At 51.1% G+C, this 18,444-nt stretch overlaps 1 protein-coding gene across 2 annotated transcripts in view; it reads right to left on the bottom strand.

The window, feature by feature from the left end:
- Positions 1-17,397, bottom strand: part of LOC137544970 (transcription factor COE3-like) — a 167,207-nt gene extending 149,810 nt beyond the window's left edge. For both annotated transcript variants that reach the window (XM_068266097.1, XM_068266103.1), the window contains exon 1: positions 17,385-17,397. The gene's annotated coding sequence lies outside the window, so the exon portion shown is untranslated. The remainder of the gene's footprint in view (positions 1-17,384) is intronic.
- Positions 17,398-18,444: the final 1,047 nt, after the last annotated feature.

Below are 18,444 nucleotides of genomic sequence, written 5' to 3'. Positions count from 1 at the left end.
CATAGATGTATTGGTTGTACGCTGGCTGTGGGGGGCAGCAGTGTTATGTGGTGGATGCTGTGTTGGTTATACGCTGGCTGTGGGGGGCAGCAGTGTTATGCGGTGGATGCAGTGTTGGTTATACGCTGGCTGTGGGGGGCAGCAGCTTGATGCGGTGGACATTGTGTTGGTTGTACGCTGGCTGTGGAGGGCAGCAGCGTGATGGGGTGGATGCTGTATTGGTTGTACGCTGGCTGTGGGGGGCAGCAGTGTTATGCGGTGGATGCTGTGTTGGTTATACGCTGGCTGTGGGGGGCAGCAGCGTGGTGTGGTGGAAGCTGTGTTGGTTGTACGCTGGCTGTGGAGGGCAGCAGCGTGATGGGGTGGATGCTGTATTGGTTGTACGCTGGCTGTGGGGGGCAGCAGTGTTATGCGGTGGATGCTGTGTTGGTTGTACTCTGGCTGTGGGGGGCAGCAGCGTGGTGTGGTGGAAGCTGTGTTGGTTGTACGCTGGCTGTGGGGGGCAGCAGCTTGATGCGGTGGACATTGTGTTGGTTGTATAATGGCTGTGGGGGGCAGCAGTGTGGTGCGGTGGACATTGTGTTGGTTGTACGCTTTCTGTGGGGGGCAGCAGTGTTATGTGGTGGAAGCTGTGTTGGTTGTACGCTGGCTGTGGGGGGCAGCAGCTTGATGCGGTGGACATTGTGTTGGTTGTATAATGGCTGTGGGGGGCAGCAGTTTGGTGCGGTGGATGCTGTGTTGGTTGTACGCTGGCTGTGGGGGCAGCAGCGTGATGGGGTGGATGCTGTATTGGTTGTACGCTGGCTGTGGGGGGCAGCAGTGTTATGCGGTGGATGCTGTGTTGGTTATACGCTAGCTGTGGGGGGCAGCAGCGTGGTGTGGTGGAAGCTGTGTTGGTTGTACGCTGGCTGTGGGGGGCAGCAGCTTGATGCGGTGGACATTGTGTTGGTTGTATAATGGCTGTGGGGGGCAGCAGTGTTATGTGGTGGAAGCTGTGTTGTTTGTACGCTGGCTGTGGGGGGCAGCAGCTTGATGCGGTGGACATTGTGTTGGTTGTATGCTGGCTGTGGGGGGCAGCAGCGTGATGGGGTGGATGCTGTATTGGTTGTACGCTGGCTGTGGGGGGCAGCAGTGTTATGCGGTGGATGCTGTGTTGGTTATACGCTGGCTGTGGGGGGCAGCAGCGTGGTGTGGTGGAAGCTGTGTTGGTTGTACGCTGGCTGTGGAGGGCAGCAGCGTGATGGGGTGGATGCTGTATTGGTTGTACGCTGGCTGTGGGGGGCAGCAGTGTTATGCGGTGGATGCTGTGTTGGTTGTACTCTGGCTGTGGGGGGCAGCAGCGTGGTGTGGTGGAAGCTGTGTTGGTTGTACGCTGGCTGTGGGGGGCAGCAGCTTGATGCGGTGGACATTGTGTTGGTTGTATAATGGCTGTGGGGGGCAGCAGTGTGGTGCGGTGGACATTGTGTTGGTTGTACGCTTTCTGTGGGGGGCAGCAGTGTTATGTGGTGGAAGCTGTGTTGGTTGTACGCTGGCTGTGGGGGGCAGCAGCTTGATGCGGTGGACATTGTGTTGGTTGTATAATGGCTGTGGGGGGCAGCAGTTTGGTGCGGTGGATGCTGTGTTGGTTGTACGCTGGCTGTGGGGGCAGCAGCGTGATGGGGTGGATGCTGTATTGGTTGTACGCTGGCTGTGGGGGGCAGCAGTGTTATGCGGTGGATGCTGTGTTGGTTATACGCTAGCTGTGGGGGGCAGCAGCGTGGTGTGGTGGAAGCTGTGTTGGTTGTACGCTGGCTGTGGGGGGCAGCAGCTTGATGCGGTGGACATTGTGTTGGTTGTATAATGGCTGTGGGGGGCAGCAGTGTTATGTGGTGGAAGCTGTGTTGTTTGTACGCTGGCTGTGGGGGGCAGCAGCTTGATGTGGTGGATGCTGTGTTGGTTGTATGCTGGCTGTGGGGGGCAGCAGCTTGATGTGGTGGATGCTGTGTTGGTTGTATGCTGGCTGTGGAGGGCAGCAGCTTGATGCGGTGGATGCTGTGTTGGTTGTATGCTGGCTGTGGGGGGCAGCAGATTGATGTGGTGGATGCTGTGTTGGTTGTATGCTGGCTGTGGGGGGCAGCAGCTTGATGCGGTTGACATTGTGTTGGTTGCACGCTGGCTGTGGGGGGCAGCAGCGTTGTGTGGTGGAAGCTGTGTTGGTTGTACGCTGGCTGTGGGGGGCAGCAGCTTGATGCGGTGGACATTGTGTTGGTTGTATAATGGCTGTGGGGGGCAGCAGTGTGGTGCGGTGGATGCTGTGTTGGTTGTACGCTGGCTGTGGGGGGCAGCAGCGTGATATGGTGGACGCTGTGTTGGTTGTACGCTGGCTGTGGGGGGCAGCAGCGTGATGGGGTGGATGCTGTATTGGTTGTACGCTGGCTGTGTAGGGCAGCAGTGTTATGCGGTGGATGCTGTGTTGGTTATACGCTGGCTGTGGGGGGCAGCAGTGTGGTGCGGTGGAAGCTGTGTTGGTTGTATAATGGCTGTGGGGGGCAGCAGTGTGGTGCGGTGGATGCGTACGTTAAAAAGAGATGCTGGGAAAAAAGGGCGCGGGGTTTTAAACGATAAGCATGGATAACGTTTAAAAATGTATTGTACTGTATTTCGTTTAAAATTAATGTTTTATAAAGTTATAAATCATTAAATAATGTGCATTAAATCGGCAATTGTAAAAACGTTAATCTTCCGTTTAAATAGTGAAACGTATAATAACGTTTAAAAAAAATTACTAAGTAACCCTCCCTGTACCTACCCCTAACCCCTAGACCCCCCTGTTGATGCCTAAACCTAAGACCCCCCTGTTGGTGCCTAAACCTAAGACCCCCCTGTTGGTGCCTAAACCTAAGACCCCCCTGTTGGTGCCTAAACCTAAGACCCCCCTGTTGGTGCCTAAACCTAAGACCCCCCTGTTGGTGCCTAAACCTAAGACCCCCCTGTTGGTGCCTAAACCTAAGATTTCCCTGTTGGTGCCTAAACCTAAGATTTCCCTGTTGGTGCCTAAACCTAAGACCCTCCTTAGTGATCACTGTATTGTGTGTAGAATAATGTTTTAAAAACAGTAAGGGATAAAATATATTACAATTTACGTTACGTACTGATCGCTTTGTTTCGTGAATAATAATGTTTTACAAACATTCGTGAATAATAATGTTTTACAAACAGTAAGGGATAACATCTATATATATAAAATCGGATGTGTGTGTGTGTGTGTGTGTGTGTGTGTGTGTGTGTGTGTGTGTGTGTGTGTGTGTGTGTGTGTGTGTGTGTGTGTGTGTGTGTGTGTGTGTGTGTGTGTGTGTGTGTGTGTGTGTGTGTGTGTGTGTGTGTGTGTGTGTGTGTGTGTGTGTGTGTGTGTGTGTGTGTGTGTGTGTGTGTGTGTGTGTGTGTGTGTGTGTGTGTGTGTGTGTGTGTGTGTGTGTGTGTGTGTGTGTGTGTGTGTGTGTGTGTGTGTGTATGTGCCGCGATCACGCGAAAACGGCTTGACCGATTTGAACGAAACTTGGTACACAGATCCCTTACTGCCTGGGATGATATGTTCTGGGGGTCTCGCGGCCCCCCTGCACACGTGGGCGGAGCTAAAAACAGCAAATCAGATTCCACCCATTCAAGTCAATGGAAAAAATGTAAAAGACTGCCATTCTCACAGTAATCAAGCCAGAGTCCCCACACTTGGCACAGTTGGTCACTTGGTGACCGAGGTTGCAAATCCAGGAAAAGGGGGTGGAGCATAAAACAGCCAATCAAATTTCAGCCGTTCATTTTAAATGGGTAAATGTAAACGGCAGCCATTCTTAGACTGTTAATCGCAGGGTTCTCAAACTTGCCACACTTGGTCACTGGGTGAATGCGATTAATATTCAAGAAAATGGGTGGAGCCTATAACAGCCAATCAAAATTCACCTATTGATTTTCAAGGGGAATATTTGAACTGCTGCTATTCTTACACTGTTAATGGCAGAGGCTTCAAATTTGCTACAGTCGGTCATTGGGTGACTGGGGTCCAAATTCACTAAAGGGGCGGGGCCACATACAGCCAATCAGATTTCCTTGGTGGATAAACTGCTTCCATTCACACATTTTTGATGCCAGGAACCTGACAGCTCACAAACTTGGTCATTGAGTGACTGTGTGTGTCAAGGTTTCAAAAAGTGGGCGGAGCCAAAAGAACTTTTACTGGGAAAATATAAACTGCAACCATTCTTAAACCGTTAATGACAGGGTTCTCAAACTTTGCACAGTTGGTCATTGGTTGACAGATTAAGATTTTGGAAGGTGGGTGGAGCCTACAACAGCCAATAAAAATTCACCTTTTGATTTTCAAAGGGAATATTTCATCTGCTACCATTCTCTTATACTGGTAAAAGCAGATGCCTCAAACCTGGTACAGTTGGTCACTGGGTTACTAGGGTCCAAATTCAGGAAGGGGGCGGAGCCACAAACAGACAGATTTGTTTATTTTTCAATGGGAATATACAAAGTATTGATACCAAGGACCCCAAAGCCAACGACTTCATTTTTTACATTGCAGGGTTCCCAAACTTTACACAATTGGCCACTGGGTGACTTGGATGAATATTCAGAAATCTGGGTGGAGCCTACAACAGCCAATCAAAATGTACCTATTGATTTTCAAGGGGAATATTCACATTGCTACCATTCTTACACTGTTAGTGGCAGAGGCCTCAAACCTGATACAGTCAGTCATTGGATGACTGGGGTCCAAATTCACTAAAGGGGTGGAACCACAAACAGCCAATCAGATTTGTTAGATTGATTTCAGCCATTCTGTTATTGGCAGGGTTCTCAAACGTGACACAGTTGGCCACTGGGTGACTGGGATATAATATTCAGAAAAGTGGGTGGAGCCTACAGCAGCCAATCAAAATTCACCTTTTGATTTTCAAGGGGAATATTTTCATTGCTGCCATTCATGCTCTCTTAATGGCAGAGGCCTAACATCATAAACTTGGTCATTAAGTGACTGTATGTCAAGATTAGAAATAGTGGGTGGAGCCAAAAACAACTAACTTTTTACATGGGGAAATGTAAACTGCAGTTTTTCTTACACTGTTAATGACAGGGTTCTCAAACTTCACACAGTTGGTCACTGGGTGACTAGGATTAATATTCGGAAAAGTAGGTGGAGCCTAGAACAGCCAATCAAAATTCACCTATTGATTTTCAAGGGGAATATTGAAACTGCAGCCATTCTCACACTGTTAATAGCAGAGGCCTCAAACCTGCTACAGTCGGTTGTTAAGTGTTCGGGGTTCAAATTTAGTAAATGGGCGGAGCCAAAAACAGCCAGATTTCTTTGCTGGATAAACTGCTTCCATTAGCACAATTTTGATGCCAGGAACCCAAAAGCTCACAAACTTGGTCATTGAGTAGTGACTGTGTGTCAAGGTTACAAAAAGTGGGTGGAGTTAAAAACAGATTTTTCTGGTAAATTGTAAACTGCAGCCCTTCTTCACAGTTAATTGTTACTGGGTGACTGAGATTAATATTCATAAAAGTGGGTGGAGCCTAAAAATGCCAATCAAAAATCACATGTCACTTTTCGAGGAGAATATAAAAATTGCTGCCATTCTTGCACTGTTAATGGCACAAGCCTCAAACCTGGTACAGTTGGTCATTGGGTCACTGAGGTTCAAATTCAGAAAAGGGGACAGAGCCACAAACAGTGAATCAGATTTGTTTCATTTCATGGGAAAATACAAATTATTGATGCCAAGGACCCCAAAACTCACAAACGTGGGCATTGAGTAGTGACTTTGTGTCCAGGTTACAAAAAGTGGGCGGAGCCAAAAACAAATTACACTGGGAAAGTGTAAACTGCAGCCCTTCTTACACTGTTTATTTCAGGGTTCCTAATCTTTGCCCAGATGGTCACTGAGTGACTGAGATTAATATTCAGGGAAGTGGGTGGAGCCTATAATAGCCAATCAAAATTCACCTGTTGATTTTCAAGTGGAATATTTAAATTGCTGCCATTTTCACACTGCTAATAGTAGATGCCTCAAACCTGCTACAGTTGGTCATTGGGTGACTGGGGTTCAAATGCTGGAGAGGGGTGGAGCCACAAACAGCCTATCTGATTTGTTTAATTTCTATGGAAATATACAAATTATTGATGCCAAGGACCCCAAAGCTCACAAACTTTGTCATTGAGTGTTTGAGTGTTAGGGTTAGAAAGTGGGCGGAGCCAACACCAGTCAAATACATACCCGGGCAACGCCGGGTCATCAGTGGGTGGAGACAAATACAAATTTCACTGGGAAAATGTATACTGCAGCCATTCTGTTAATAGCAGGGTTTTTAAACTTTGCACAGTTGGTCACTGGGTGACTGGGATTAATATTCAGAAAAGTGGGTGGAGCCTACAAAAGTGAATCAAACTTCACCTGTTGCTTTTCAAGGGGAATATTTAATTGCTACCATTCTTGAACTGTTAATGGCACAGGCCTCAAACCTGGTACAGTTGGTTATTGGGTGACTGGGGTTCAAATTCAGAAAAGGGGGTGGAGCCACACACAGCCAATCAGATTTGTTTCATTTCAAAGCAGATTATTGATACCAAAGACCGCAAAGCTCACAAACTTGGTCAGTGAGTAATTGTGTGTTAGGGTTAGAAAAAGTAGGCGGAGCTAACACCAGCCAAATACATACCCGGGCAACGCCGGGCAATCAGTTAGTTTAAAATAATGTTTTATTGAAATAAGAAACGTAAATCATCACAAGCAGTTATAAAACATGAAAAATCTTCGGGCGCCGTTGGAAAACGTTATTATTCTCGGGCGCCCTTTTTTCCTGTTCGGCGCCCAGTAAACGATAATTATTATGGGAGTGAATGGCGGCGCCCGATTTGTCCACTAGCCTCCTGCGCCCTTTTTTACTGTTACCATGGTGGATGCTGTGCTGGTTGTACGCTGGCTGTGGGGGGCAGCAGCGTGATGGGGTGGATGCTGTATTGGTTGTACGCTGGCTGTGGGGGGCAGCAGTGTTATGCAGTGGACGCTGTGTTGGTTGTACGCTGGCTGTGGGGGGCAGCAGCGTTGTGTGGTGGAAGCTGTGTTGGTTGTACGCTGGCTGTGGGGGGCAGCAGCTTGATGCGGTGGACATTGTGTTGGTTGTACGCTGGCTGTGGGGGCCGCAGCGTGATGGGGTAGATGCTGTGTTGGTTGTACGCTGGCTGTGGGGGGCAGCAGCGTGGTGTGGTGGAAGCTGTGTTGGTTGTACGCTGGCTGTGGAGGGCAGCAGCGTGATGGGGTGGATGCTGTATTGGTTGTACGCTGGCTGTGGGGGGCAGCAGTGTTATGCAGTGGACGCTGTGTTGGTTGTATGCTGGCTGTGGGGGGCAGCAGTGTGGTGTGGTGGAAGCTGTGTTGGTTGTACGCTGGCTGTGGGGGGCAGCAGCTTGATGCGGTGGACATTGTGTTGGTTGTACGCTGGCTGTGGGGGGCAGCAGCTTGATGCGGTGGACATTGTGTTGGTTGTATAATGGCTGTGGGGGGCAGCAGTGTGGTGCGGTGGATGCTGTATTGGTTGTACGCTGGCTGTGGGGGGCAGCAGCGTGGTGTGGTGGAAGCTGTGTTGGTTATACGCTGGCTGTGGGGGGCAGCAGCTTGGTGTGGTGGAAGCTGTGTTGGTTGTACGCTGGCTGTGGGGGGCAGCAGCTTGATGCGGTGGACATTGTGTTGGTTGTATAATGGCTGTGGGGGGCAGCAGCGTGGTGCGGTGGATGCTGTGTTGGTTGTACGCTGGCTGTGGGGGGCAGCAGCGTGATGGGGTGGATACTGTATTGGTTGTACGCTGGCTGTGGGGGGCAGCAGTGTTATGCAGTGGACGCTGTGTTGGTTGTACGCTGGCTGTGGGGGTCAGCAGCGTGGTGTGGTGGAAGCTGTGTTGGTTGTACGCTGGCTGTGGGGGGCAGCAGCTTGATGCGGTGGACATTGTGTTGGTTGTATAATGGCTGTGGGGGGCAGCAGCGTGGTGCGGTGGATGCTGTGTTGGTTGTACGCTGGCTGTGGGGGGCAGCAGCGTGATGGGGTGGATACTGTATTGGTTGTACGCTGGCTGTGGGGGGCAGCAGTGTTATGCAGTGGACGCTGTGTTGGTTGTACGCTGGCTGTGGGGGGCAGCAGCGTGATATGGTGGACGCTGTGTTGGTTGTACTCTGGCTGTGGGGGGCAGCAGCGTGATGGGGTGGATGCTGTATTGGTTGTACGCTGGCTGTGGGGGGCAGCAGTGTTATGCAGTGGATGCTGTGTTGGTTGTACGCTGGCTGTGGGGGGCAGCAGCGTGGTGTGGTGGAAGCTGTGTTGGTTGTACGCTGGCTGTGGGGGGCAGCAGCTTGATGCGGTGGACATTGTGTTGGTTGTATAATGGCTGTGGGGGGCAGCAGCGTGGTGCGGTGGATGCTGTGTTGGTTGTACGCTGGCTGTGGGGGGCAGCAGCGTGATGGGGTGGATACTGTATTGGTTGTACGCTGGCTGTGGGGGGTAGCAGTGTTATGCAGTGGACGCTGTGTTGGTTGTACGCTGGCTGTGGGGGTCAGCAGCGTGGTGTGGTGGAAGCTGTGTTGGTTGTACGCTGGCTGTGGGGGGCAGCAGCGTGGTGTGGTGGAAGCTGTGTTGGTTGTACGCTGGCTGTGGGGGGCAGCAGCTTGATGCGGTGGACATTGTGTTGGTTGTATAATAGCTGTGGGGGGCAGCAGCGTGGTGCGGTGGATGCTGTGTTGGTTGTACGCTGGCTGTGGAAGGCAGCAGCGTGATGCGGTGGATGCTGTATTGGTTGTACGCTGGCTGTGGGGGGCAGCAGTGTTATGTGGTGGACGCTGTGTTGGTTGTACGCTGGCTGTGGGGGGCAGCAGCGTGGTGTGGTGGAAGCTGTGTTGGTTGTACGCTGGCTGTGGGGGGCAGCAGCGTGGTGTGGTGGAAGCTGTGTTGGTTGTACGCTGGCTGTGGGGGGCAGCAGCTTGATGCGGTGGACATTGTATTGGTTGTACGCTGGCTGTGGAGGGCAGCAGCGTGATGGGGTGGATGCTGTATTGGTTGTACGCTGGCTGTGGGGGGCAGCAGTGTTATGCGGTGGATGCTGTGTTGGTTATACGCTGGCTGTGGGGGGCAGCAGCTTGATGCGGTGGACATTGTGTTGGTTGTATAATGGCTGTGGGGGGCAGCAGTGTGGTGCGGTGGATGCTGTGTTGGTTGTACGCTGGCTGTGGGGGGCAGCAGCGTGATATGGTGGACGCTGTGTTGGTTGTACGCTGGCTGTGGAGGGCAGCAGCGTGATATGGTGGACGCTGTGTTGGTTGTACTCTGGCTGTGGGCGGCAGCAGCGTGGTGTGGTGGAAGCTGTGTTGGTTGTACGCTGGCTGTGCGGGGCTGCAGTGTTATGCGGTGGACGCTGTGTTGGTTGTACGCTGGCTGTGGGGGGCAGCAGCGTGGTGTGGTGGAAGCTGTGTTGGTTGTACGCTGGCTGTGGGGGGCAGCAGCGTGGTGTGGTGGAAGCTGTGTTGGTTGTACGCTGGCTGTGGGGGGCAGCAGCGTGGTGTGGTGGAAGCTGTGTTGGTTGTACGCTGGCTGTGGGGGGCAGCAGCGTGGTGTGGTGGAAGCTGTGTTGGTTGTACGCTGGCTGTGGGGGGCAGCAGTGTTATGCGGTGGACGCTGTGTTGGTTGTACGCTGGCTGTGGGGGGCAGCAGCGTGGTGTGGTGGAAGCTGTGTTGGTTGTACGCTGGCTGTGGGGGGCAGCAGCGTGGTGTGGTGGAAGCTGTGTTGGTTGTACGCCGGCTGTGGGGGGCAGCAGCTTGATGCGGTGGACATTGTGTTGGTTGTATAATGGCTGTGGGGGGCAGCAGTGTGGTGCGGTGGATGCTGTGTTGGTTGTACGCTGGCTGTGGGGGGCAGCAGCGTGATATGGTGGACGCTGTGTTGGTTGTACGCTGGCTGTGGGGGGCAGCAGCGTGATGGGGTGGGTGATGTCAGCAGACAGGGCCGCTGTGTTGGTTGTACGCTGGCTGTGGAGGGCAGCAGCGTGATATGGTGGACGCTGTGTTGGTTGTACTCTGGCTGTGGGCGGCAGCAGCGTGGTGTGGTGGAAGCTGTGTTGGTTGTACGCTGGCTGTGGGGGGCAGCAGCTTGATGCGGTGGACATTGTGTTGGTTGTATAATGGCTGTGGGGGGCAGCAGTGTGGTGCGGTGGATGCTGTGTTGGTTGTACGCTGGCTGTGGGGGGCAGCAGCGTGATATGGTGGACGCTGTGTTGGTTGTACGCTGGCTGTGGGGGGCAGCAGCGTGATGCGGTGGATGCTGTGTTGTTGTATGCTGGCTGTGGGGGGCAGCAGGATGCTCTGAGATCATCCATCTTCATTCCATCTGGCTTCTTATAGTTCCTCTGAGTGCTGTGACCGGCTGCCATTAATTATTCAAGCAAATCGCTGCGTTTTCTAGTAAATGAGGCTGTTACAGTAAGCGGCATCCTGAGCCAGGGGCCCCTCCCCCCCACGCCGCCCGCCAGAAGCCGGCTTAATGCAATTAGACAGCTCATCGAGAGATCCACGCTAACAGCAGCACCGGCTTCTAACCGCCCGCTAAATGCTGCTGTGAGAGCCATCAAATGGGATTCTGAGAAATGCACCGCCGCCGAGTCTCAGCGGAGAGCGCCCAACACCTCGCCGTCTGCACTACCGCGCCAGATTAACCCCTAACACCCCAACACCTCGCCGTCTGCACTACCGCGCCAGATTAACCCCTTACACCCCCAACACCTTCTCGTCTGCACTACCGCGCCAGATTAACCCCTCACACCCCCCAACACCTCACGGTCTGCACTACCGCGCCAGATTAACCCCTCACACACCCCAACACCTCGCCGTCTGCACTACCGTGCCAGAAAACCCCTAACACCCCAACACCTCGCCGTCTGCACTACCGCGCCAGATTAACCCCTCACACCCCAACACCTCGCCGTCTGCACTACCGCGTCAGATTAACCCCTCACACCCCAACACCTCGCCGTCTGCACTACCACGCCAGATTAACCCCTAGCCCACCAACACCTCCCCGTCTGCACTACCGCGCCAGATTAACTCCTCACACCCCAACACCTCCCCGTCTGCACTACTGCGCCAGATTAACCCCTCACACCCCAACACCTCCCCGTCTGCACTACCGCGCCAGATTAACCCCTCACACCCCAACACCTCCCCGTCTGCACTACCGCGCCAGATTAACCCCTCACACCCCAACACCTTGCCGTCTGCACTACCGTGCTAGATTAACCCCTCACTGACCCAACACCTTCCCGTCTGCACTACCGCGCCAGATTAACGCCTCACACCCCAACACCTCCCCGTCTGCACTACCGCGCCAGATTAACCCCTCACTGACCCAACACCTTCCCGTCTGCACTACCGCGCCAGATTAACCCCTCACACCCCAACACCTCCCCGTCTACACTACCACGCCAGATTAACCCCTAACACCCGAACATCGCCCCGTCTGCACTACCGCGCCAGATTAACTCCGCACACCCCAACACCTTCTCGTCTGCACTACCGCGCCAGATTAACCCCGCACACCCCAACATCATCCCATCTGCACTACCCCCCCCCCCCCACTGGTTACTCATTCATACAAGTCATAACCCCTCTTGATCAAATCTTCATACCGTTTTTATTCCATTTTAAGTCTACATTACAACCAAAACAAGCAATCCGATATCTGCTAGTGTTCAGCTGGATTCAGTGTAAAAGGTGAGTATTTAAAAAAAAAAGATAAAACCAGTAAACAGCAATTCAGCAAGCACACTGCGTTAGGCCCCTTCTCCACTTGAACGCTTAGGAACACTTTAGTTCCAATTAGAATAAAAATCGCAACGTGTCTGCATATTTTTGTTGCCAACCATTAGAGGTGTTGCAAACATAGAACTTTCTGTTTGCGAACGACCGAAAACTGTTTGCGAACAGGCGAATCTGACGAACCGCCATAGACTTTAATGGGCAGGTGAATTTTAAGACCTACAAAAGTGATGGAAAAGTTGTTTAAGGGGTCTAACACCTGGGCTGTGGTATGCCGGAGGGGGCTCCATGCTAAAAGTCCCACCAAAAATGGCGGAGTTGACACAAAGTTGGGTTTTAACCCCTAAAGGGCAGAAATCGCATTATGCACAGCTCTGGGCGTCAGTGGGCTGTGGAGTGTCTCACACAGAGAAATGCAATAGTACTATCAGAATACAGTGACATAATAATGCACTGGAGTGGTACTGTGTCTGCAAGTTAATGAGGCAGGAGTAATAGTGTGCACACAGCTCTGGGTGTCAGTGGGCTGGGGAGTGTCACACACAAAAAACACAGGAGACCGATGTGCTAGCCCTCCAAAGGGCTATTTGGGGTACTTTTACAACAAGTGAGGAACAAGAACACAGGCCTAGCTAATGCTTTCCCTTCCTATCTGCAGCAAGTCTGTCCCTGTTCTCACTAACAGTCAGCAGCCAGCAGAGAATAAATCCAATATGGCCACCGCAACTGCTTTTTGATAGGGGGTGGGGGATCCAGGAGGGGGTGCTAGCTGATTGGCTGCCATGTGTCTGCTGACTATGAAGTAAGAGGGCAAAGTTTAGCTCAATGATGATGTATAGGGGGCGAATCAAACACGCCATGCCAGAGGACATACTGGGTAAGGGCTCTGCCTCTGACACACGAGATCTGGGTTCCAAAGTCAGCTCCTCCTGTTCAGTAAGCCAGCGCCTATTCAGTAAGGAGACCTTGGGCAAAATTCCCTAACACTTCAACTGCCTATACAGTGCACCCTAGTGGCTGCAGCTCTGGCGCTTTGAGTCCTCCAGGTGGAAAGCGCAATATAAAGGTTCTGTCTCTTGTTATGATAATGTGGTGACAGGGATATGCAGTAGTAAGGTGGAGGGGTCTACATGAAAAGGGCGCCGGTAAAAAAAGGGCGCCTGGTGGAGCCCATATATATACCAACTTCGGCTACAAAAAAGGCGCCTGGTGTAGCCCATATAAACTTCGGCTACAAAAAAGACGCTTGGTGTAGCCCATATACAAACTTCGGCTAGAAAAAAACTCCGGGATGTGCTAATTACTATTCCCTCTCCAGGCCGCCATGGATAGTGGGGGAATGAAATAATTCGGCTTCCAGCGCTTGTAGCCCATATACAAACTTCGGCTAGAAAAAAACTCTGGGATGTGTTAATTACTATTCCCCCTCCAGGCCGCCATGGATAGTGGGGGAATGAAATAATTCGGCTTCCAGCGCTTGTAGCCCATATACAAACTTAGGCTAGAAAAAAACTCCGGGATGTGTTAATTACTATTCCCCCTCCAGGCCGCCATGGATAGTGGGGGAATGAAATAATTCGGCTTCCAGCGCTTGTAGCCCATATACAAACTTCGGCTAGAAAAAAACTCCGGGATGTGCTAATTACTATTCCCCCTCCAGGCCGCCATGGATAGTGGGGGAATGAAATAATTTGGATTACAGTGCTTGTAGCCCATATAAAAACTTTGGCTACAAAAAAAAAGGTCAATAATATGGGCTACAGAGGGGCACCTTACTGTAGCCGAAAAAAATATGGGCTACAAAGGGGAGCCCGCTTGTAGCCGAAAACCTTGTAGCCGAAAAAATATGGGCTACAAAGGGGAGCCCGCTTGTAGCCTATATCAAAACTCGGGTGCCCTTTTCTACACCTTGTAGCCCATATTTCCAGAAATAACATTGATGTCTATGGCGGCGCCCTTTTCATACAGGCAGCTCGGGCGTCCTTTTCAACCGATCCCGGGTGGAGGCAGTAGGGGCAGGGGAGAAGAGGCTTACATGTGGGTGTATGGACTGTGCCATAGGATAGTGGGGTCATGTGTGTTCAGTTTGGAGGAGGGGGAAGGCAGGCGCATAGCTGGGGGGGTCGGCGTAGGACAGGTGCCCCCCGGCCCTAGGTCCCCAAGGGCGCCCAGCTGAGCTGCAGTGTTTTTTTTGGGGGGGAGGGGAGCAGCGCAGTGGAGGGAAAACTATGGGCACAGTGGGGAAGGGCGGACGTCTCCCAACCCTTCCCTCACCTTAGGGGGCTCTCCCTCGCTCGCTCTCCCCTCCAGAAGTAATGTCCGGGTGGCTGGCGCAGTGGGCGGGACTTACCTCCGTCTCGCTCCAGCGCCGGAAGTTCGGGTGCCGCAGCCGCTGCTCTGGACCAGACCAGAGTAGCGGCAAATTCATTCCGCGCTGCGACGAGACGGAGGTAAGTTCCGCCCGCCGCTGCCAGCCACCCGGTCATTACTTCTGAAGGGGAGAGCGAGCGAGGGAGAGGCCCCTAGGGAGAGGGAAGGGGGGGGGGGAGACGTCCGCCCTTCCCCACTGTGCCCATAGCTTTCCCTCCACTGCGCTGCTCCCCTCCTGCTGGGGGGACACCTACCTAGCTACCTATTCTGGGACATATACTCCTGCCTACATATACTGGGCACATGTACCCCTTGCTACATATACTGGGCACATATACCCCTGCCTACATATACTGGGCACATATACCCCTGCCTACATATACTGGGCACATATACCCCTGCCTACATATACTGGGCACATATACACCTGCCTACATATACTGGGACATATACCCCTGCCTACATATACTGGGCACATATACCCCTGACTACATATATTGGGCACATATTCCCCTGACTACATATACTGGGCACATATACCCCTGACTACATATACTGGGCACATATACCCCTGACTACATATACTGGGCACATATACCCCTGACTACATATACTGGGCACATATACCCCTGCCTACATATACTGGGCACATATACCCCTGCTTACATATACTGGGGACATATACATCTGCCTACATATACCCCTGACTACATATACTGGGCACATATACCCCTGACTACATATACTGGGTACATATTATACCCCTGGCTACATATACTGGGAACATATACCCCTGGCTACATATACCCCTGACTACATATACTGGGCACATATACACCTGGCTACATATACTGGGCACATATAACCCTGACTACATATACTGGGCACATATACACCTGGCTACATATACTGGGCACATATACCCCTGGCTACCTGTTCTGTGGACATCTCTACCCCTGGCCACCTATTCTGGGGACATCTATACTGCTGGCCACCTATTCTGGGGACACCTATAGACCTGGGGCTACCTATTTTTGGGGAAGCACTGCTGTCAGATTGAGTGTATTTTGGGGAACTGCTGCCAGGTGAGAGGGGTCTACCATATTAAGGGGGCATTCTGCCTATTTATGTGAAATGCTGTTTATTTATGTGCCTCATGACTGCTGAATTTGTCTTGTTGCGGGCCTCATGGTTACTGACTTTGTCTTGTTGGGGGCCTCATGATTTGTTGGGGGCCTCAAGATTGCTGAATTTGTCTTGTTGGGGGCCTCATGATTACTGAATTTGTCTTGTTGGGGGCCTTATGATTGCTAAATTTGTCTTGTTGGAGGCCTCATGATTGCTCAATTTGTCTTGTTGGGGGCCTCATGATTGCTGAGTTGGTCATGTTGGGGGCCTCATGATTGCTGAATTTGTCTTGTTGGGGGCCTCATGATTGCTCAATTTGTCTTGTTGGGGGCCTCATGTTTGCTCATGATTGCTGAATTTGTCTTGATGGGGGGGGGGGGGGGCGCTCATGATTGCTGAATTTGTTTTGGAACATGCTGGAAGGTACATACTGAGGGAGGGTGGGTGAGCGTGAGCCTGCTAACCTCCGTGTACATTTGGCTCCACCAGTAATCACGCCCACATTTATTATGTGGCCACGCCCCTTTTTTGTCGCCTTAGGGGGCGCATTAATAGTCTTTGTACATCCAAGGAAGGCACCACACACCAGCTGAATGTAGGAACAATGTGATTTATTGTCTCATCACACACACGTTAAGATATCTGACCATTCACCGATGATCGTTTCAGGGCCAATCTCGTCCCCTTTGTCAAGCCACAAAGCAGGTAATTTACATGCTAATCTGCCTTGTGCCATGAAAAGGGGACCCAATTGGCCCCAAAATGATCGTCGGTGAACGGTCAGATGTCTTAACGTGTGTGTGTGTGATGGGACAATAAGTTACACAGTTCCTGCATCCAACTGTGTGACCCTTCCTTGGATTTACTGATAAACTTTCTTAAAGGATACCCGAGGTGACATGTGACATGATGAGATAGACATGAGGATGTACAGTGCCTAGCACACAAATAACTGTGCTGTGTTCCTTTTTTTGTTTCTCTGCCTGAAAGAGTTAATTATCAGGTATGTAAGTGGCTGACTCAGTCCTGACTCAGACAGGAAGTGACTACAGTGTGACCCTCACTGATAAGAAATTCCAACTATAAAACACTTTCCTAGCAGAAAATGGCTTCTGAGATTAGGAAAGAGATAAAAAGGATCATAGTTCATTGATTTTAGCTCTGGCATACTTCAATGCATGTGTCATTGAGCAAACAACAATAAAACAGTAAAAACTTAAAAAGTAGATTTAAATATAAAATAAAACTGGAATATTTTAAAAAGTCATTATTAGAAGAAGGAGGATATTTGTTTATTTTCACCTCAGTGTCCTTTAAAGCGGACCTGAACTCAGAACTTCCTCACTGCTTTAAAAGATAAGCAACAGCATAATGACCTTTACAGAAAAACATTTCTTTGTTACAGCTTATAGAGCTCCTTCAGAGATGCTGCAGTGTGGTTACTTCCTGGTTTACTGGGAGCACAGAAAGGGTTAACCTCCTGTGTTTACCTACTAGCTCTCAACTCGGCAGAGTCCAGCAGACAGCTAGGAGCTCAGATTACACTAACTCATTACTTGCTGAGAAGGGAGAAATAGACAGGCTGTTCTCTATAAACACACACAGGGTGGATTCGCTTTAAGCATCCAGCACCAGCATTTACTCACTTACAGAGGGGTGCGATTCTTTTGGATTATAGTATAAGTACAGTCAGTAGCAAGTTAGGCTTGGACGTGTGTCAGTGGTGCTGAGCCCTGTCGGGTGTTGGACATCGCCCACCCCCGCTGACACACGGTATCACAGGCAGCCAGCCTGGCAGCGACCTCCAGCTCGGGTGAGCGCAGCGAGGGGATCAGCTGCTAGAATACGCCTCGTCCCACGGGAATCTAACCTGTTATGTGTTTTTTACATCTGCGGCTAATTGCTGCTGCGCTCTAATTAACGTAATACTGTGGCGGCCCCCCGGGGGACTGCGGGGGCCACAAGCCAGCCTGTTGTTGTGGAGAAAAACAGGTTCCCTGTGACACCGAATAATAGGTAAAATTCAACATTCACCGGATCAGTTATCACCTGTCTCCACATAGCCAGGAATCACCAGTAATGCCTGGCCACTCCCCTATCAACCGCCTAGATGACCCCTCCTCCCATCCCATGAATGACCCTCCCCATTCCACAGACAACCCTCCCCCATTGCACAGACAACCCCTCCCCCCATCCCACACAGAGGCGTATCTACAGGGGTGCAGCTACGTCATGTGCCATGGGCACCACTTACTGGAGGTGCTGCACTGTAGCATGCTTGGTGTTCTACATACAGGTTCTAATTTTTATCTGAGGGACATTCTGCTGCCTATTTCTTTTTGGGGGACATGCTGCCTGTTATTTGGGGGATATGTATAGGCTGACCTATTACAATTCTCCATTTTTACAGGCCATGCTTCACCTCAACTTGGACACAACTAATTTAACCAATACTACATTTTTGGAGGGTGCGCCCCCTTCCCCGGGGGCATTTGCTATAGGCCCTGTTTTCCCTAGATATGCCTCTGATCCCACAACTGGGAACGCACCATGCTCTCTGTCCATACATGTTTATGATGTTGAAAGGAGAGATTAGCACGCACTGCAGCTAGTATACTATCAGTATAGGCAAAGAGTAACAGAGTATACTATACACTGTCACACTGTCAGTACTAGCAGAGGTCAGCACACACTGCAGCTACATTACTATTAGTACAATCACAAAATAAAAGCATATACTGTACACACTGGAGGTAGCAGAGATCAGCACACACTGCAGCTAGTTTACTATCAGTACAAGCACAGAGTAACAGCTTATACTGTACATACTGGGGTAGCAAAGATCAGCACACACTGCAGCTAGTTTACTATCAGATTCAGGCACAGAGTAACAGCTTATACTGTACATACTGGGGTAGCAGAGATCAGCACTTGCTGCAGCTAGTTTACTATCAGTACAGGCACAGAGTAACAGCTTATACTGTCAGTGGCGTAGCTAAGGAGCTCTGGGCCCCGATGCGAGTTTTACAATGGGGCCCCCCAAGCACACTATACATAGCAATTAATACTGTGCACCAAAACCTGCCAATGGCAACTACAGTGTCCGAGG

Source organism: Hyperolius riggenbachi, chromosome 1 (assembly GCF_040937935.1).
Source record: "Hyperolius riggenbachi isolate aHypRig1 chromosome 1, aHypRig1.pri, whole genome shotgun sequence".
Classification (NCBI taxonomy): Eukaryota; Metazoa; Chordata; class Amphibia; order Anura; family Hyperoliidae; genus Hyperolius; species Hyperolius riggenbachi.
The sequence above is the reverse complement of the archived record's forward strand: the minus strand, read 5'-3'. Positions and strand labels throughout refer to the sequence as shown.